General features: G+C 38.8%; 1 protein-coding gene and 1 pseudogene across 2 annotated transcripts in view; both read right to left on the reverse strand.

Annotated features, from left to right (window-relative positions):
• CMYA5 (cardiomyopathy associated 5) overlaps nt 1–22,573 on the reverse strand; it is an 88,679-nt gene that overhangs the window by 55,817 nt on the left and 10,289 nt on the right. The gene's annotated exons all lie outside the window — the stretch shown is intronic.
• Nucleotides 6,396–6,515, reverse strand: LOC115940470 (U6 spliceosomal RNA; annotated as a pseudogene).

Here is a 22,573-nt window from a genome sequence, read left to right on the forward strand (position 1 = left end):
AACTATATAATTCACTGCCCAGTAAATATATCATGTGGACTCTGGATCAGAGCCATACAGAGAAAATATAGAGACATCCCCAAAACAGCCTACAGGCTACACATTTCCTCATTTGTAAGCCAGGGATCAAATGGAACCTAGCTCTCTGGGTTGCTGTGAGGATTAAATTAGTTAATACACATGAAGTGCTCAGGAAAAGTGCCTGGCATATAGCTAGTGTTCAGTAAACATTATCTGTAATCAAGCTTCCACACATCATTGGATTAGAGACCAAGGGAGCCTGGGCATGGCCATTTTCAACTGCTACAGGTGAAAAGGTGGTCTCCTTGGACTGCTCTCATAGGCCCTCAGGAGACAGCTGGCTTTGGCCGCCCTTTCCATTGCCACTGAGCCCTGGTCAGACTCTGTAGTACTCTTCTCTGAAATTTTCTTGTACCTCTTCCTCCCGGGTGTTCATTCTGTTCCTGCATTTACAATTCTTATCCCCCATTTCACTCCACCTCTTCTGCATATCTAAATTCTATCTCCTCTTCAAGGCTTAGTTTAAAAACCTCCAGTGTTACTCTTCCTGATCAATTCAGCAATCATGTTTGCCATTACTTCATAAGCATTAAGTTGAAGATTAAAACTCCAATGGCTATATCCTTCTAAGAATATGGCTACAGTTTGCAATAAACACAAACTACTGACTGGCATATACCATTCTACAACAATAAAAACAAAACCAAAAATCTTCCTATGCTAAAAACCCATGAAGTATAAGTATTAAATTAAGTATTGTTTAAGTATTAATATATAAATATGTATATATTAATTATTAACTTTTTGAAAACATATGCAGAATTTAGGTCCCTTACTAATAATTTTTAATCATCAATCACTGCTTATGCCAGTGGTTCTTAACTCTGGACATATTTTAGAATCACCAGTAGGAAACTTTTTAAAAATACTGATGCTATCCCATACCCCTCCCCACAGAGACTCTGATTTAACTATACCAGGGTAGGATCTCAGCTTTGCTGTGTTTTTATGTTTTAAAAGCTTCTAAGTGACTCCAATCTAAAGCAGAGTTGAAAAGCACTGGCCTAAACAATCCTAACTATGAAATTTAAGTAGTATATGCCTTTCTTGCTTACTTCAAACACTTCCTAGTTAGACCAGGCTGAGCGCCAAGACCATAAATCCTTGTAGTTACAGTCTACTCCCCTTTCTTAAACCTCAGAGTTTCCCCAACAGTCTGCTGCAAAGAGCTTATGGACCACTGAGATCCTGACTTCCTTAATTCTCACCACAGCCAGGGAGAGCCTAGGGCAGCCAGAACCCCTGCCCAGCTGGTCTTCAACAGCAAGCAGCCTCATCCATTTATCCCAGGGCACTATAAGTAATTTCACTTCCTATACATGCCATGAGTGCAAAGGGCTGGAAAGCAATGGGAAGAACTAGTTTCTCCATTTCCTTGGCAACTCTGCTCTCACTTATTTGCTTTGGTATTAAACCACAGAACTTAATTAGGAATTAATACTCTATCTTGGTTCTGGATTGAATCTTATTTTACAATGTTTTTTTCAAGCTATTTACATAATTAAAGTTATTCCTCAGAATTTTCAATTCCTTCTACCCCTTCTTCTTTGTTTATTTAAGAGAAGCAGGATGAAATTAAAAAGTAAGGTTATGACATGCATCTGGGAAATCAGCATTTTGAATATCCATGATTGTAGTAGTATGATAAAAGCAATTATAAATTCACTTTAGAGTTAATTATTGATTATAAATTTAATGTACTCAACCAGAGAAGTTTTCATTACTAGCTAGAATGAGTTCATGAGTGCTTAGCAGAATACCCAAATGGTGATCATAAGAAGAAAGAGCCCTACTGAGGTGGATTCATTCAATTATTTGTTTATTCATTCACTCATTCATTCCTTCATTTAATGAACTTTTATTGGGCTTAAATACTAGGAATACAAATATAAAGACACAGAACCTTCTCTCAAGAAATTAAAAATCTAATAGGGAGACAGAACTAAACATTTTAACAAGTAAGATTAGTACTATTCTAGAAGACAAGCAAGATACAGTGACAATGTAAAGAAGAGAAGACTTCACAGAGGAAAGATACTTGAGTTGGATTTTGAAGAATAAATAGGAGTTTGCCAAATGGATGAGGCGTGGAGGTGGTGTGAGGATGGAGAGGTTATTCCAGGAAAATGTCACAGAATATGCAAAATGTACATATGAATAAATCAGCCTGGCTCACTGAAAAACCTAAAGTATTTTGGGATGTCTGGATTTTTGGAGAGAAGCAAAGGAATAGAAGAATGACAGAGCCAACAGGAATCAGAGAATGACTATATTAGCATGTGTAAAACCACAGCCCAAGGATTCACATTACACTCAGTCTAAAAAAATAATTTCCCTTAATAGAAGAGAAATGGTCTGCATAGAGTTCAGAAATATATTTCTTATTCAAGAACACAAGTGTTCTCATCTATGCAAAGATGTATACATCAGCGTCTCATAGTTAATGGATATTGGCTATGAACATCATCTCATTCATTCTCCTCTGATTCTCACAGAGCAAACTTCTCATTATTACTTGGCTTCCCATGTAGAAGATAGACACATCTTGATGATCTGTGTATGTAGCTCACTTTCTGTCCCCTTTCAGAAACGGGCAAGGAGAAGGTTTAGTGGTCTGAGTTAGATCAGGAAAAAATAGATTGATACCAGAGCTGAGTGCCAAACACTCCTCCTTCCTTTTGAGGATAACCTTTATCTGATTAAGGAAGTTTCCTTCTATTCCTATTTGCTGAGAGAGTTTTTAAAATAATGAATGAATGTTAAATTTTATTAAACATTTTTTATACAACTATGGTGATGACCATATCCTCTATTCTGTTAATGTGAATTACAGTGATTGATTTCCAGATGTCAAACCAACCTTGAATTCCTAAAACGACCTCAAGTGGTTGTGATGTATTATACTTTTTTTTTTTTAAGATTTTATTTATTTATTTGATGGAGAGAGACACAGAGAGAGTGTGAACACAAGCAGGGGGAGTGGGAGAGGAAGAAGCAGGCTTCCTGTGGAGCAGGGAGCCTGATGCGGGGCTCGATCCCAGGACCCTGGGATCATGACCTGAGCCGAAGGCAGACACTTAACGACTGAGCCACCCAGGCATCCCAGAAATATTAACTTTTAATCATTATGAAATGTCCCTTTTATCTCTGAATAATGATTTTTGCCTATGTATTCCTTGATACTAATAAAGTTGTACTTTGATATTAATTAAATTATACCAGTTTGGTTTTGATTAATGTTTGCATGCTATTATCGCTTTGCATTTTTACTTTTAGCCTTTCTGTATCCTTATCCTTATCTTCTAGATGTGTCTCTTATAAGTAACTCAAAGATTTTTTAAATCAACTCTGATAATTTAAGTGGAGCACTTAGTTCATTTAAACTTAATATAATTACCAATATAATTATCATATATTTGGGTTAAGTCTTCTATCTTTGCTTTCTATCTGTACTACCTATTCTATGTTCCTTTTTCTCTTCTTTCTTGCCTTATTTCTGATTGAATATTTATTATTATTCCATTTTCCCTATCAGGTTGGCAGTTACATTTTACTATTTTTTTAGTGATTACCCTAAAGATTACAACATGCATCCTTAATTAATTAATGTCTAACACAAATTGGAATTTTTATTTTTCCAAGACAACACAAAGACCCTAAACCACTTTAATTTCAATTTACATGCTACTGTAATTATATTTTAATTCTATAAATATTTTTAAATCCCATGGATATAACTTTATTACTATTTTAAACTGTCAATATTCATTTAGACTTACCTAGATACTGAATCTTTTTATTGTGTTTCATTCTTTCCTGCATCTCCAACATTCCATCTGGAATCACTTTCCTCCTCCCTGAAGAATTCCATTTAGTATTTCCTTTAGTGTGAATCTGGTGGTGATAAAATCTCTCTACTCTTTTTTTTTTTTTAAGTCTTTTACATTTCCATTCTTGAAGAATATCTTTTCAGGGTATAAAATTCTAGATTGGCAGATATTTTCTCTCAACACTTTAAAAAGTATCATTCCACTGTCTTCTATCTTCCCTTGTCTCATTGATAAATCAACTGTTAGTGTAATGTTGTTTTCTGAAGGTATTCTGGATTATTTCTCCTCACCACCACCCAGCTATTTTTAGAATCTTGTTGTTGTCTTTAGTTTTCAGAAGTTTTACTATGATGTGCTTAGGAATCTTATCCTGCTTGGAGTTTGTATGGCTTCTTAAATCTGGATATTGATGTCTTTCATCATCTTTGAAAAATTCTCAGCCATATTATGTTCAAATATTGCTTCTATCCCTTGTCCCTTTTCTCTTTGTCTGAGATTCCAATTTTTCATAAATTAAAATTTCTCACTGTGCCTTATCTGTGCTTCATTTGCATGTTTATTTCAATCTATCATTCAGCACATTTATTCTCTCTTCAGGTGTGTCTAAACTACTACTACAACCATCAAATGTGTCATTGTTATTGTATTTTTCAGTACTAATATTTCCATTCTTTTGTTTCCAATCTTCTGACAAAGTTCTCAATCTTGTCTTTTATTTCCATGTCCCCTTCTCCCTATAAATAAGTTCAGCATTATATAAGCATCACCCTCCTCCAGGAGCCCTACTCTTTCTATAGCAATCCAGCTATACCCTGAATAAGTAAGACTCTTTGTGGGATGAGAGCTTGAAGGATCCATGTGCTCTGCTACTTCTCCATTTCTGAATTTCCCCCAGTAAACCCTAATTTATATTTTCATTGTGTAACATACATACCCCTTTGTATAGTGAGGAGGGGATGTGATAACCCCTGAATGGTGTTTTGGTAGCTTGCTGATAATATTTTTATATCCCACTGTTGAGCTGACATATTTTCTAAATTTATTTTGTGTGTGTGAGTTGTATTAGCATAAATCAGTTCTCAAGAGATGAATTTTATTAAATGTGCTGGAAAAATCTAACTTCTTTGTTCCAAAATGAAGCATAAGGTCCTGGAATATGACCAGATCAAAAAAATTCTTGTGTTTGCAATTTAGCAGCGATCAGCCTCCTTAGATACCCCTGTTTATTTCCATTTCATTTTAGTTGAAACAGAGACTAGTAACTTACTGAAAATTAAATTATTGGTCATGGATGGAAAGAGCCTTGTGACCTTATAATATTTTTCATTTTACAAGGGAGAAAACCAAAGAAAGGGAATACACATATATCCAAATTGAGATTTTTAAAGAGGAAAATGGCTAGCCCTCAAAGTAGAGCTACCAAAATAATGATTTCCCTTATCTCATCATCATCTTTATTTTAATTGGTACTCTCATTTTTACTTAAAGAAAATAGAACTATGCTTCTAAAGAAGTGAAACAGGTCCTCAAACTTTGTATCTGAAGGCTAAGATAAATATTATATTTTGTTTCTATTGGGCTCAAGATTAATATTCTAGGAATGAGCAGTCCCTTCTTCTGACCAACAGTTAAAGTGACATTCCTTATGGGAATATCATTTTGAGCAATGCCTTAGATTTTCATGATGACTTATTCCACTGTCAAGCAATCACAGTGCACTAATAGTGTACCAAATGAAAAAAGGTAATGGATAGGATTTTTTCTTACTATATCTGTTAAAGTGCATTAAGTTTCAACAGTTATAACAGTATAATAAAGTCACATTTGATCTTTCATATATTGCAAACTTCGAAAAACATGTTTTTAAAGTATAAAATGTCAAGCAAGCTTGTAATCTTATAATACAAATTGTTGGTATTTTATGTGGGCCTTTAAAAAAGAACCAAGAGTTCTTAAAAACATAATCACTAATTCTACAATTAATATTTTCACCAAAAATTAAGTGAATACCCATGTCCTAAGCCGAAAATTAATCATATGCATTGCTGAACAAAAAGTAATATAAAATAGCTTAGGTTAAGAGGAGCTTATAGGGGCGCCTGGGTGGCTCAGTTGGTTAAGCAACTGCCTTCGGCTCAGGTCATGATCCTGGAGTCCCGGGATCGAGTCCCGCATCGGGCTCCCTGCTCGGCAGGGAGTCTGCTTCTCCCTCTGACCCTCCTCCCTCTCATGCTCTCTGTCCCTCATTCTCTCTGTCTCAAATAAATAAATAAAATCTTTAAAAAAAAAAAAAAAGAGGAGCTTATAGGCTATTAGGCAGTTAAGGAAAAAAAAAAATGCATGAATCCATGAATGAAAAAATTATTATAGAGGTTTACCATGCCCTAACATAAAGTCCTCGTTTTGTAAGTATACTAAAGACCAATGAAGTTCTGTGTGGATGAGTAGAATAAGTATCTTATTTTCACAATGACCAGACATTTCATAAGTGTGGGAGTTCGGGCCTTCTACTACTTGAAACCCATTTATCATCCTTGCACAGGGGCCACGCTAATCTTCTCTGTATTGTTCCAATTTTAGTATATGTGCTGCCGAAGCAAGCACAACCCATTTACCTTTCTACCTTTATCTTCTACTCTTCTTCTTCATGAACCCTGTGCTCCAGCCAAACATGGCTTTGCTTACATCCTTCTTTTTACTTGGAATGAATCATCTCTGTACATCCTAACTTTACACTTTTCAGAGACCAGCTCATATATCAACTTCTCTATGTACCTGTCAATGATTCTCTGAGCCAAAAGTAATTTTCCTCCTCTGAACTTCTGGAATCTTCATGTAGTCTTCTATGGCATTTAAAATCCTACAGTAGTTATTTTTACATATATCTTAGCTGCTCTACAAGGCTATAAACTACCTATGAGCTATAAACTACCTATGAGGAATCCTGTCTTTTAGTGGTTCTTTTATTAGCTCTCCTCTTGTGAAGTCTTTCCAAAACACTCACCTTTGTTTCCAGAACAACTCTTCTACTTTTGCACTCAGTTCATCAGCTTCAGTAATATTTAATTAAACCATGTAATAACAATAACAAGTACAACTAGTATTAAAAGGTTTGGGGGTGCCTAGGTGGCTCAGTCGGTTAAGCATCCAACTCTTGATCTTAGCTCAAGTCTTGATTTCAGGGTCATGAGTTCAAGCCCCGCACTGGGCTTCACACTGGGCATGGAGCCTACTTAAAGATAGATAGATAGATGATAGATAGATAGATAGATAGATAGATAGATAGATAGATAGATAAAATAAAATAAGTTTGGGAATAGTCACAACTGACCCTTAGTAAAAATGCTACTCAAAATGATGAGTATTATTAGACAGTAGCTTGCTACAAGGAGTGGTTAGCTTGCCTTGCCTGTTTTAAGGAGAAAACGGGGATCTTTGATTCCTCTAGCCAATTAGGTTTAGTGGAAAGTAGTTAAAAGAGTTTATATTACTCTTTCTGTATATTTCTAATCTCCACGGAATTTCTGTTTCAGATGAATGTCAAAACTATAAAATTTCTTGGGGCGCCTGGGTGGCTCAGTTGTTAAGCGTCTGCCTTCGGCTCAGGTCATGATCCCAGGGTCCTGGGATCGAGCCCCGCATCAGGCTCCCTGCTCTGCAGGAAACCTGCTTCTCCCTCTTCTACTCCCCCTGCTTGTGTTCCCTCTCTCACTGTGTCTCTCTCTGTCAAATAAATAAATAAAATCTTTAAAAAAAAAAAAAACTATAAAATTTCTTCAATCATCATTGACTTTCAGCTAATTTCAAATTGAAGCCCAAAGTCCAGATACACTCATTCAACAAGTATTTACTGAGCTCCAGTTTTGTAGTAGGCACTGTGTTAGGCACAATTTGTTTTACAGCAAAATAACCATTTGGTGCAAATTTTCTAAAAGAACTTTGCAGTTCACTTCAAATTAACCAATTTGGTCTGAGCTATAGATTTATGGTAGAACTACAAGTTAATTTTTCCTTATTTATTCTTCTGAAATCTAAGAATGTATTTGGATGTTGCTACTGGGGGCAGCTCCACAGTAAAACAAATTAGGTGCTTGCCTAAGCCATCATGTCTATGGGAGTGTTGCCAGACACAATCAACATTCTCCCAGCCTAGTTTGAGAACACTCAGTTTTGTGGGAACATTTTTCTGCCCATCTATACAAGGGAGCATGAATAAACTGTGCAATATAAAGATTCCCATCTTTTTAGATTTTTTTAAAGGAGTTTTTTTATCTGTAAAATCTCATAAAATACATGACAGCAATTTCTTTAAATTATTAAAAAGAGACATTAATTGCTCATTCCAGGTATTTCTTTCCACATGGAAGGACATCTTAGTGTAACCCTCCTTCCTAGCTTAGCTTCCCTCTATCACTGTTTCCTATTTTACTCTGTTCCTTGTGCTGTTCAGTATATAGAACAGGCCCTCCTGTGGAGAGGCCTGTAGTTCTTCAGAATTCATGACTGGGTATATAAGTCTGTTTATTTCTGAGACTTGGTATTAGAAAACACATTGTTATCCTACACCTAAGGCACATTCTTTGATATCATCAGCTTATTAGTAATAAAGCTGACATTTTGATCTCTCTTTGCCATTCCTTTGATTTATTTATCAGTTGTCGCAGGATTTAGGCAGGGAGAAGAGGGTGTTGTGTAATAATCTACTTGTCAAAGCCCAGTAAACACAAATGACCACAAGTACAGCAGTTGGCAAAGCCTAAAGGACATCACTTGACAGCAAGAACAGATAATGATAGCTAACCTACGTGCTTGTGAGTATCCACCATAAACTGATGTGTGGACTAATCAGACCAAGAGAAATCTGCCAGTCAGAATTCAGTAATGCCCTGTTCACATGTGGGTTTCTTTCACAAGCACATAGAACTGTGCACAGCTTTATTTGCACTGGTTTGCACCAGAGCTAAAATGATTGACCTGATTGATGCATTATAAACAACATAGGCCAATATTAAAAATTCATTACCCATGGTCAGTGATAAATAATATTATATCCGTGGCAAAAATGTTCATGAGCTGGAAAGAATAAGGGTTGACAATCTGAGTCAGATTGTACAAAAAAAGATAAATGTTGGTATTCTTCAATGGCTCAGGCTACGTTAGCCTCGGGGCATGCCAACTCAGGCTGGTCCTGCAGTGATCTGCTGACAGGAGGAAGGAAGCCTGGATTTTAGTGCTTGCTCTGACACTCACCCAGTGTCTGGTTTTTTGCATGTAAACAAAACAAAATTCCTGCTCTCATGTTGCTTAAATTCTAGTAGAGGGGAAGACAGAGAAAAAACAAAGCAAACATACAAATGTTTGGTAGCAGTAAGTGCTATGAATAAAATAAAACAGAATAAGTGGGATTGAGGGCAATGGTTTGAGTTGGGGTGCTATATTGTACAGGGTGGTCAAGGAAAACCTCTCAGTTAAAGAGACATTTGAGCAGAGACTGGGAAGGAGTGAGGGACTAAGCATGCAAATACCAGCAGAAAGAGCAGAGCAAACAACAATACTAACATTGCTCAGATGAGACTGCTTGGCAAACACACACAGCAAAGATGGGAGTATGATGAAGCAGGGCAAGGGGGAGAGAGAGAAAAACAAGAGGTGAGGCCAGAAGGGTAACTGGGAGCCAGTTCACCAGGGCGTCAAGGCCATGGGAAGTATTTGGACTTCACTCTGAATGGGACAGTAAGCCATTGGACTGTCAGGCCTGCCATCTTCTAGTCACTCAGAGATGGGAGCTATTTAGACTAAGCTTGCTGGTCCATCTACCACCCTGCCCTACCCCACTCAGGAATTAGAATCTTAAAAAGCGCCATTGGATGGCTGAAAATCCACAGCACCCAGGACAGATAATCAGACTTTCTTGTTCCCTGGACCCCATATAGCACTCCCCTGGTTCTTGCCCAGTTCTTCAGTCCCCCATTTGTTCTGTGAGATTTTCAAAGTTCTAACAGATGCCATTTGCTATTTGTATATAGAGAATTGTTTCTTTGCTCACTATTAGAGATGGCTAGCTTATCACCAAGCTTGTTTCTCTTCTTTCTGGGCTTACAGATAGTCTATACTTCCCGGCCTCCTTTGAGTTAGGTGGGTCCAGATGGCAGCCAAGTGACAAGTTCTAGCCAATGGAAAGTGAACACTAGTAACATATGCCATTCCTAGGTCGGGATCATTAAAACCTCCCACATGTGACCCTCTCTACTTTTTCCCTGCAGAGTTTTTTTTTTTTTTTTTTTAAAGATTTTATTTATTTATTTGAGAGAGAGAATGAGAGACAGAGAGCACGAGGGGGAAGAGGGTCAGAGGGAGAAGCAGACCCCCCGCCGAGCAGGGATCCCGATGTGGGACTCGATCCCGGGACTCCAGGATCATGACCTGAGCCGAAGGCAGTCGCTTAACCAACTGAGCCACCCAGGCGCCCCTTCCCTGCAGAGTTTGAAGGACAGCAACCTTAAATGCCACATAATGAAAAGCGCAAAGCCACAACAAGTAAGATGCCTCAGGCCCTGAGTCACTACTTGGAGGAGACCTGCCCAACCAGAAAAACCTGCATCGGACTTTTAAGTAACTCAAGAGAGTAACTCAAGAGAAAGTTTTATTATGATAGTTCACTTACAGCAGCTAGTGTTATCTTATCTAATACAAACCTAACTACATGTCTCAGTCATCCTGAAACACCTCACTCCGACATTAAATATCTGTACTACTTGGCATAGAAAACACTTCTTTTATTATATATATATATATAATGATACAAGTAAATGAAAACATTCTTGTAAAATATTAATCTAGCATTGATAAACCTCCCTTAACTACTACAACTACTATTTCAGTCCCATAATCAGAGCTAACCCAGTTAATCGATAATATGTTGCAAATTAAAAAACAAAACCGAGCCTGGCAAAATAAATAATAGAAACTCTGTTTTCAGATTCTAACAAGTACTCATAATGCGGAAAATAATGAGAATACTAAGAGGAATAACACAGTGCCTGTCTTCCAGGAACATCAACCCTAGCATGTTGATATATCGACAGAGATCATTAAAATACAGCTGACACATGCGATAACAGAAAGAATGTGCAAAAAGCCTTCAGACATGGATGTACAGAGAAGGAAATTTTTTAACTTTGGAGTAGATTGGGGCAGGCTGTGTGAATATATGTGAAAGGAGGGGTCTGGAACATAATCATAGAATATAAAAGGTTGATACAAGGTTTTGTAAAATAAAAATGAGTTTCCCAGAAAGACCAGGTTAGGGATGGTTGTGGACAATTCAAGTAAAAGGAACAAGTACAAAAGCAGGGAGTTGTGAAACCATAGGGTCTGTCTGGGTGTGCAAAAGTCTAATTTTGAAAATGGAAAGACCCAGTGGCATATATGTTAGTATTATTTAGATGCTTCCAAATGCCACTGCAACCTCCAAGTAGATTGGAAAATACCCATCACTCAGGGCTTTAGACAGTCCTGATAATTAGTTAATGATGAGCTACATATATGCTTGAGATAACTTGGGTCGCTGAGTGCCTGAGACATGTGCTTGACCTTTCAACCAGGAGTAGATGAAGAAGTGATTCATTTGCAAGTACAAGATTTCAAAATAGTGACTATCTTTCTTCTTTCTGACTCCCACCCTTCCCCAACCAAAATATTATATGTGGGCCATAAGCAGAAACTTCTCCATTTACTTCAAGTAGGAAATGTCTACCCAGTAGTGGGTAAAGGTGTTACATGACCCATCAGGACTCTGGAATTATAGGAGCCATTTATCTCCCCAGAGTTAAAAAGAGGAGTTTGGGTTTCAGAGTGAGCAATCAATGTATAAATACTTGGGGGGGAGGTGCCTGAATGGCTCAGTTGGTTGAGCCTCCAACTCTTGATTTTGGCTCATGTGGTAATCTTGGGGTCATTGTGTTGACACCTGTGTGGGCACTGTGCTAGGCATGGAGCCTGCTTGAGATTTTCTCTCTCCCTCTCCCTGTGCTCCCCACTCCCAGCTCGCGCACACACTCACTCTCTCTTACAAAAATAATAATAATAAATAAATAAATAAACAAATAAATACATGCATACTTAGGAGATATTTATCTATTCAGGGCCTGGCCAAGAGTTGGGGGCCATGATTTAATTAAGTAAACTGTAGGCAAATGTCTGAATCCCCCAGAGAGAAGTACAAAAACTCATCCACCGAATTCTCCACTATTATAGAAAACTAAGGGCAGAAAGGTGCCAAGTCTAGAGAACCAAAATAAATGAACTATGGTGTGACAGGACGGGTTCATAGCTTAGTGACTACTTCAGACCAAAACATGGTCTTGGGAGTTCCTCAACAGGGGCACTATTGACATTTGGGGCTACATAAATTCTGTGTGCTAAGAATGTTTAATAGTATTCCCTGGCCTCTTTCCACCAGATGCTACCAGTACTTGGCCCCCAAACCAAAAATGTCTTCAGAATTATACTAGTTGAGAACCAGTGGTGATAGACCCAAGAGTAAGGGGAAAAAACAATCAACCACAAGCAACATTAACCTTGGCTGAGCATGTAAATAGAAAACCATGGAGGATAAGAACAATTGTGTTCTGGGATTCCCAGCTGAGGACTTAAACACAGGCTTAGCTCTTTAGCACTGGAATTCTTCAACAGCTACTGAGTATTAGCGCAGAACAGAAACTGTGCCCCACCAGCCACTGCTGTCAAATTCCTGTGAAGGATGAGGGGTGGTTACCAAGAGACAGAGTACTTCATCTGAAGAGAATGTGTCAGGCTGGGATCTTTTTTAAAATAAATCAGTGAGTCAGGATAGACTTCTCCCCTGCTGTTCCACTGACTTTTTTTTTTATACTACAATTAAAACTCCATAAAAGCATGGAGGATGAGAACTAATTGTTCCAAAAAGTAGGAAAAATTTGATCGGTTTTCCTCATTTCCTTAGTGACCCTCCAGTAATTTTTCTTAGGTTTGCAACAAAGAAAGAGCCCTTCTGCTGTGGCCTTGAAAATAACAACACATTTAAAGATAAAACCCAGCTCCTCTATTAGCTCCCATTCTCTCCTATGAAATGAGGGTTTGTCCATATGCCTAGTAGAGTATATGGCAACATTTTTCTTTTCTCTGTCATTTTTTAAAGGAAAAAAAAATAATAATAAAACACACCAAGACCTCACTCCAGCAGATGCTTCTGAGCTGAACGGGGATGGGTAAGAAACTTCCGGCCCTGAGGGTTCCAGAGAGAGCACCTTCCACCTGTACCAGCAGAGAGGCTGGGGGGATAGGTTGGATGAACCTTATAGAGATACCACTGGCCGTGCAATGAGACCACCGTCTACCTAGCTGATGATCCCTTCATCAGGTCCAAACACCATTGCTAGAAAAAAACATTTTACCTACAACATAATGCAAACAGTAAACGCAACATCATAAAAGGAAGTCTCTTAAATTCCAGAGAGAAAAAGAGACAAAGAGATTAAATAAAATTAATACACTAGGAGTAATTTGCCAGTAGCTTGTTCTAGTCTTTTTGTTTCTGACTGTAAAATCTCAAAACTGGAAGTCAGCAAACACAAATTCAATAGTTTAATGTTGGGATAAATAGGATTAATGTAAAACTCTGTATCCCCCAAATCATTTTTATAAGACTTTAAAGTACTTAGATATCTTTAGCAGCTCAAAAATTAAGATGAATTTCCCATAACATTCTCTTATTCATCACCCACAAAGGAGAAAGACAGAAAAATCTAGCAAAAAAAATTTATATTTATGAAATCTAGTACAATGTTTTAAAAAGCATAATAAAGGCAACACTTGCTAATACTTTTCTCCCTACTCCTCATTTGAATTCAGGTGAAAAGTCAAAAAAATTTTTAAAGATTTATTTATTTATCTGAGAGGAAGAGAGAGAGAGTAAGGGGAGGCGCAGAGTGAGAGGGAGCAGACTCTGCTGAGACATGGGGCTCAATCCCGGGACCCTGAGATCATGACCTGAGCTGAAATCAAGAGTCAAGATTTTGATGTTCTGTCTGTAAAAATAAGAATTTTTCCTAATTGCCAATTATAAATTTCACTGTGGGAAATGTGGGAAAACAGAAAAGCACAAAAAAAATTTAAATGACCAGTAATCCCAATACTCAAAGATGACTACTTTTAATATTAAACTTGGTGTATTTCTTTCATTCTTAATCTATCCTGAGATGTTCTTTTTAAAAAAAAATTTTTTTTACACAAATGGTATGTTTTATAATGCGCTCTTTAAATTTAAAAATATATTCTGAATATTTCCCATGCTATTATTATGTTCCAACAGCTCTTTTCAATGTTTTTGGTCTCAAAACTACTTTATCCTCTTAAGAATTATTGAGGACCTCAAAAAGCTTTTATGTGGTTTGTATTTTTTATTTTTATAGTATTAGTAATTAAAACAAAAATTTTGAAGTTTATTAATTCATTTTAAAATAAAGTAATACTTACATGTCAACATCAGTAATATATTTTACAAAATCTAATTCTATTTTCCAAAACAAACAAACAAAAACATTTAGTGAGAAAAGTGACATTATTTTAGAGTTTTGCAAATACTTTTAATGTTTGGCTTAACAGAAGGCAGCTGAATTCTCTTATCTGCTTCTGCATTCAAATGTAGATATGTTCTGTTAGCAGAAATATATGAAGAAGGGGCATGTGACTCTTAATCTCAGGGTCATGAGTTCAAGCCCCGTGTTGGGCGTGGTGACTACTAAAAACAAACAAACAAACAGAAACCGTATATGAAGAAAATCTAGCCTCATATAGGTAGTTGAAAAAGGGAGAAATGACTTTCAGATTATTGTGGGCATTTTTCCTTATACCACACCAAACTTGACAAGTTTTAAAGATTAGTTGCAATGTGGAATCTAAAAAATAATAATAATAATAATACAATGGACTTTTCCTACTCTACACTCTCATGAGTGAAAGTGGCAAATACAGATGTGCTAGTATTACAATGGAAATAGTTTTAAAGATTTTTTTTTAATTTATGTATTTATTTGACAGAGAGAGACACAGCGAGAGAGTGAACACAAGCAGCGGGAGTGGGAGAGGGAGAAGCAGGCTTCCCGCCGAGCAGGGAGCCAGATGTGGGGCTCGATCCCAGGACCCTGAGATCAGGACCTGAGCCAAAGGCAGATGCTTAACGACCGAGCCACCCAGGCATCCCTACAATGGAAATAGTTTTGATCTTGAGGACACCCTGAGAGGAGATCAAACTTTAAGAGCTACTACTGGTCTACCACTTCATAGTTAATATTTAACACTGCATTCTATCACAGTCTAGAACACTACCCCATACCCTATTGTCAACATTTACACTATCTCTAAGTTTTTGCTATTATAAAAAAAATGCTGACAAACACCCTCATATGTACCTCTTTCTGCACATTTATTTTCTTAGAATAACACCTTAGGAACTTGAGGGTCGAACAAACTTATTTTTTCAGGATTTTTATGCATGTTGCCAATTTCCCCTCCAGAAAGGTTTATCAGTTTGCATTCCTTTCAGTAGCCTGTACAAGAGCCTTTCGTCCTGAGCCACACTTTTATCAACACTGGGTACCGTGGGAGCCCTGTCTTGAGAGAAGTTTTTAGAAAATCAAAATGTGACTGGGCTAGTTGTTAGTGAGCTCACTCTTTCAGACAAAATACATTATTTGAGATTTACTGGAATTCTCTGCTCACTGAGTACTTCTCTGATAATTCTACCACAGTGTTTATTTACTGCTATTTTGCATTATTACAATTAGTATTTACCATGGGTCTTTTACTTGACATTAAGTTTCTTCAGACAGAAACCATGTCTCATTACCTTAGTATATGCCACAGTGCTGAGCCCATGGGATAGAGAGAGATGGGGTAATGGTGGAAATAACATTTTTTACCTCAGAGATCTGTGTTTAAATCCTGGCTTCACCCCTTAACTAGCTGTGTGAGCTTGGGCATACTACTCCCCCTTCCTTTCCTGAGCTTGAAGGTCATCCTCAGTTAACAGGGAGACTAATATGTACTTTCTAAGGCAGCTGTGTTGCAATGATATGTGTAAAATACTTCGTACAACACTTGGCGAATAACAAACGTTCCATATGTTTGTTCTCTGCCTTTTCCTTTCCAATGTTAAATTCACCTTGTAAAGCCCAGACTTTGAGGATCTACAAATCCACTTTGATTTACTCTGAACACCGTCACTAAGACAGAAGGCATCTCCCTAACAGTGATTACCTCTGGAAAGTGTAACTAAGCAAAAGCGGTGAGTTTTCTGGTTATTCTTCCCTGTATCGCTCAATCGTTACTCATTCTCTCAGTCAACATCTATGAGTGTGTGCTGTGTGTTCCGAAGACAAATTACACACAGTCCCTAAACAACAGAAAGAATGAAATCCTTTTTAAGTGCCAGAATGCCACAATCATGTTGAAACCTGAATTCAGAGAAAAGCCGTTCACCAAACTGCGCTGAGAGAGCTTCCTAACTGTACATCCCAGAGGCTGCAGGTACCTCATCCCTGACCCTATTGTGGCTCAAAGCTCACAATTATTGCAGTGGGGCTTTAGGACTAGTGTAGCTTAATGGGACCCTGAGATGTATTCAAATACATTTCTAACAAGAAACTTTTGACATTTTCTGACCACCCGACTGAGGAAATGAGAGGAAGACAGTAGTGAGCGGGGTACAGAGCAGACTGACATTCACTCCCAGTTTTAACTCAAAAGTAAAACAAAGCACCAAACAAGGAGAATTACTTGTGCATCTGAGAGTACACCCCAATTAAGGTGCAGGTGAGCAGGGGTCAATGGGGAGCAGCACTGCTAGCCGGCAGCACGGGCCCAAAAAACTGCTCAGGTCAGGAGGTCCTGACAGATCATACTGAGAGGAAGGGAGGGGACCTGACACCCATTCACACTCTCCTCTGCTCCAGGAGCACGTGAGACCCTGGTGCGTTTCTACTTTCATTTACGCCCACACACACCCACCTCTTTCAGAGTCTGAGGTTCAAAGAGGTCATGCAGCTCTCACCAGTATATCCCGGACACCTTCGAGTGCTAAGGCTTTAACAGCTCCGGGAGAGATTCAAAGGAAGTCTGGGACTCTTGATTCTTGAAGTCAAACTGAGAATGATGGTGAACATTTTGCTACCAGCACCCGGATGGTATCTGCTCAAGTTGGTGTTAGGTCATTATAAAGCTCTCTTAACTCTATATTCGATAGAGTTGAAAATATTTGCAATAGGGAGGCATGTGGATGGGAAGGATGAATTCCTCCTGGTCTGAAGCAGGCTTTTAAAAATTTGCTGGTAGTAAGTTGTGGTGATGAAGGTGGAATAGCAGCTTGGGTTTCAATATTGTAACTGTTATGTCCAAAAGATTCCTTATTGGGGGAGAAAAGTATTTCGGGAAATGTGGGGCATGACTCCACCTTAAGGGGGTTCTTTTGGCTAGCCCTGAAGGAAGGGCACATGTGTAGCCAAGGCCTGTAGGAGAAAAATACATCTAACAGAAATGTTAAGGAGAGCGGTGCCTGGGTGGCTCAGTCGTTCAGCATCTGCCTTCAGCTCAGGTCATGGTCCCAGGTCCTGGGATCGAGCCCCGCATTGGGCTCCCTGCTCAGCGGGGAGCCTGCTTCTCCCTCTCCCACTCCCCCTGCTTGTGCTCTCTCTCTCAAATGAATAAATAAAATCTTAAAAAAAAAAAAAAAGAAATGTTAAGGAGAGATTAAAAGCACTCTTGGTGCTAAGAACAAAATGTGGAAGGGCAGATGTATCTAGGCCTCAGAGGGAAGAGGAAACAGGAAAACCATGAGGAATCTTGTCTCTCTGTCTCTCTCTCCTTTAGCATAGCTTCCTCAGTTTCTCTTGCACGTGGCTCAGTAGGGCTGCCACCAACCAGCACCTTCAGTCCCAGAGTCTATACAACTGCTTGGAGTTCTGTTTTTCTTTGTAACAAACAATTATTTCCCAGGGAGATTAAGAGAAACCAAAAACAAAAACAGAATCGTGGCTTTCTGGAAAGGTATTTTATTGCTTCTCCCTCTCTCAACCTCTATATTCCAAAGAACAAAGAGAAAGGAGTGGGAAAAACATTACAACCTCACCTCTAGCAGATGGCATGAGCTGTCTTGATGAAGGACGGAGGCCTTCCTGAATGACAGGATAGATTCAAATGGCTTTCACTCTCTTACCCCTGTATAGACAGTAAGGTGTGCTCACAGAATTCTGGGACAGAGGCATTCCTTGTATGTGCTCTATTTTGGGTGGACTGTTTTACGGTTTTAGAAGCTCACTTGAGTGACCCTACATTCAGAGTCCTACCCTGCCCATCTATATAGGATCTCCTCTCCACCCATCTTCTATATTCTAGACTACCTGCCTTGACAGATAGCCTTTATTTAGCTTTAAATAGCATTTTTTTTCCCCCGGGTACTAACTCAGACACCAAGTTACACTCAGCAATTTTAGCTAATGTTCTTTTTGGACAGTTTGCAGAAGTAAATTTAGAATTTTTTTTTTTAAAGATTTTATTTATTTATTTGACAGAGAGAGAGACACAGCAAGAGAGGGAACACAAGCAGGGGGAGTGGGAGAGGGAGAAGCAGGCTTCCCGCAGAGCAGGGAACCCGATGCGAGGCTCAATCCCAGGACCCTGGGATCATGACCTGAGCCGAAGGCAGACGCTTAACGACTGAGCCACCCAGGCCTGCGCCCCTAGAATTTTTTTGACTAATAGAAAAATTAACAATTTTTTTAAAAAACAGAAAAACCAGTATTCTATCCAAAATATTATTTTTTTAAAGATTTTATTTATTTATTTGAGAGAGAGTGAGAGCGAAAGAGATCACAGAGGCAGAGGGAGAGGGAGAAGCCGATTTCCCGCTGAGCAGAGAGCCCAACGCGGGGCTCAATCCCAGGACCCTGAGATCATGACCTGAGCCAAAGGCAAACATTTAACTGACTATGCCACCCAGGCGCCCCCAAAATATTATTGAAAAGATCAAAATAAAGTGGAATAGATCTCCAAAAAGTTGAGACCTGTCCCCCAAAACTTTTGTTTCTAAAACTAGCTAAATAGAATGTGTGTCTCCATTTCTGAGTTACCAGAAAAGACAATCTGCTACTACTTGAGTCTCATTTCACCCCCTGACCAGGATTGTAGTAGCCCACCTTGTGAGTTGGAGCATAAATATCCAAAGGAGGATTGACCTAGGTATATTGGACTAAAAGAATTAAAAGGCAATTAACTTTCTAATAATGGCAAATATATAGTTAAGAGATTTCCATACAGCTTTGAAACCTCAAAGTAGATACCAAGATGTGCAAGACAGGTCACGTTGAAGCCTAAATTAAAGACTTGTTTGTTTTTATCATAAAATGGAAAGTCAAAGCTAGAATAAACAGTGATAGTTAAATTCAGGTGATATTTCATGGGAAAAGGTACACTTTTTTCATGTGCTCATTGGACAATTGTCTATCTTCTTTGGAGTACTGTCTATTCGGATCCTTTGCCCATTTTAAAATTGGGTTATTTGTCTTTTTATGATTGAGTTCTATAGTCCACCAGACCAGTTTTGAGGCATGGTTCTAACGGTTGTTCCTGGCTACCTAATCCCTCTTTTCCACACTTCTCATGATTCTCTACCTACCAGGATACTGTGAATACAGTCATTTTGTGCTTAAATTGGTCACAGTTAGCTTCTACTACAACTCAAAACCTGACGGACATAGACTGGAACCCAAGGCAGCTCCCCTCACCTAGAGAAAATCACTAACATAAGACTTCACTGACAAATGGAAAGCTGTTCAGAGGCAATGTTGTTACTAAAGCCTGGGTTTCTGAATTTGTGATTCTCAACTCTTAAGCTATGCAAACTCAGTCCAGGGGAACTTGTGGGATTGACAAGTGGAAATCTTGCAGTTTGAGCAGCAGGTAAGAACTGGAACAGAGAGAAATGGAAAGAAAACTCTAAGAAATTGTTGCCATTTCTTGCCATTCTACTCTAAGATTAAATAGGCCATTGATTGTTGGAAGTTATTCAGATGCTAAGGCCCCCATTTTCTGCTGCTGGCAGTCCTCTCTCCGCCTTGGTCCACAGAGGCTGAGTGACCCTGCATTTCCTGTCAACCTGGGTTGATATCCAGGGATTTTCTTCCAAAGGGTCGAGTATGTAAATGGAGTAGGAGTCCTAATTCTGTTTGCAGATTTAACTACATATTTTGTTATCAGGCAATTTCAGTTCATATATCAACACTGCCAACTTTGTGTATGCTTTCTCCCCACCCTTCCCCTTTGTATCCTGGACTCTCTGAGTCAGGGAAATAAGAATATCCCTCCCTCCCAGAATTATGAGTGATCTGAGGCCAAGGGCTTGGAGAAAGTTGTTTTCTGCAATGTCTGAGGTAGTATCCTTTGCTCACTCCTCTGAGCAGGACCACAACCGTAGCTCCAACGGGCCTCTGGAGCCCTCTCACTCCTAAGCACCCACTTTCCCTTTTCTGATGCCCCCTTCTCCCAGGAGAGTGTCTTAGGTCCTGTATTTGAAGGGAATTGTTCAAAAGGGAATCCAATCTAAATCAGATGCTGACAGGCTTAAACTTTTAACCCTCTCAGAGGTGTTAGCACTTCTGTCCTTAATTTCTCTCTATTTGGCTGGCCTTTTGCCAAATTCAAAGACCACTTGTTTGCTCTCATTCTCTGTGCCCTTGTCTTGGCACCCAGGAATAAAATGATTTGAGACTGTGATGGTATGAGCAGTGCTGATCTGAGAAAGGGAAACCTGAGGCCCTGGGATGAAATGTTTCGTGGTGAGCTCCAACCAGTTGTTCATTCGACAACCATTTCTTAAGTACCTACTGTGTGCCAGACTGTGCCCTAGCTCCTGGAGACACAGCAGAGAAGCGAAACAAGGCCCCTGCCCTCATGGAGCTTTCCCTCTAGTGGTGGCAAAAAACAATGAATAAACAAACCAAAAAAACCCACCATTTCAGATAGCGATGGTGCCATGAAGAGCAATCTGAAATCGTGAATAATGTGATAGTGAAAGATAAGAAGAGAGCCTGATGGGCAGAATGGCTGAGGAAAGTCTCTTGTCATCCGTACTGATACTGAAGAGTAGATTTGGGGAAGAAGCACCAGCGAGAGAAGACAAAGACATGAATGCAGGAACAGGCTGAGCACGTTGGAGGTTCTGAAAGAAGCCAGCAGGGGTGGAATGTAGTGAACGTCGCAGAAGGGTGTGAGAGGACCTGTGAGAGGTAAGCAGGTCAGGTAGGGCCTTGAAATCTATGCAACACTTAACACACAGAGGTTAAGTGTCTTGCACCAAGTCACACAGCAAGTAAGTGCAGAGCCAGAATGATAAACCAGGTCTTTTCAATCCTATCAGGTGTTTTTGCATTATAACCTGGTTTATGCCCCAAATAGTGCTGGATGAAGAGGGGATTTATTGAAGCCCATCTTGGAGATCCAAAAACTCTAAGAGGAGACAAAGACCACAACAGTCTCACTTTTCTCCTTATTTTCTCTTGAAAACAAACAAACACTAGACAGGAAAACTTCCAAGTGTACTGTGCTAAATCCAAAAATTCTTTTAAACAAAGGATCTGAATTTTATAGATACTATAGTAAATACCTATTGAACATTTATCATATGATCCCATAGAGCATGTAGAGAAGTTATTTTGGTATTTCTATGTTTGACCTTATGAAAATTCAATCACACGAGATTGCCTAATGTCTATTTTTAAACACAAGATTTACTCTCCCTATTACACACTAGGAAACTTAATATACTAAGGTGCTGGTCGGGATTAGCTACTATGTAGATTTTCTGGATCTTTTATGTTTTGCTTTTAAAATTAGAAGCAAATTGAAATAATTATATGTGATACAATACATTAATAAAAGAAAGAACAAAAACCATATGATCCTCTCAATAGATGCAGAAAAAGCATTTGACAAAGTGCAGCATCCTTTCTTGATCAAAACTCTTCAGAGTATAGGGATAGAGGGTACATACCTCAATACCATAAAAGCCATCTATGAAAAACCTACAGCGAATATCATTCTCAATGGGGAAAAACTGAGAGCTTTCCCCCTAAGGTCAGGAACGCGGCACGGATGTCCACTATCACCACTGCTATTCAACATAGTATTAGAAGTCCAAGCCAAGCAATCAGATAACAAAAAGAAATAAAAGGCAACCGAATCGGCAAAGAAGAAGTCAAACTCTCACTCTTTGCAGATGATATGATACTTTAGGTGGGAAACCCAAAAGACTCCACCCCAAAACAGCTAGAACTCATACAGGAATTCAGTAAAGTGGCAAGATATAAAATCAATGCACAGAAATCAGTGGCATTTCTATACACCAACAACAAGACAGAAGAAAGAGAAATGAAGGAGTTGATCCCATTTACAACTGGACCCCAAACCACAAGATACCTAGGAATAAATCTAACCAAAGAGGCAAAGAATCTGTATTCAGAAAACTATAAAATACTCGTGAAAGAAATTGAGGAAGACACAAAGAAATGGAAAAACGTTCCATGCTCATGGATTGGAAGAACAAATATTGTGAAGATGTCAATGCTACCTAG

Source organism: Leptonychotes weddellii, chromosome 7 (assembly GCF_054177405.1).
Source record: "Leptonychotes weddellii isolate Sample4059 chromosome 7, ASM5417740v2, whole genome shotgun sequence".
In the NCBI taxonomy this organism is placed as follows: domain Eukaryota; kingdom Metazoa; phylum Chordata; class Mammalia; order Carnivora; family Phocidae; genus Leptonychotes; species Leptonychotes weddellii.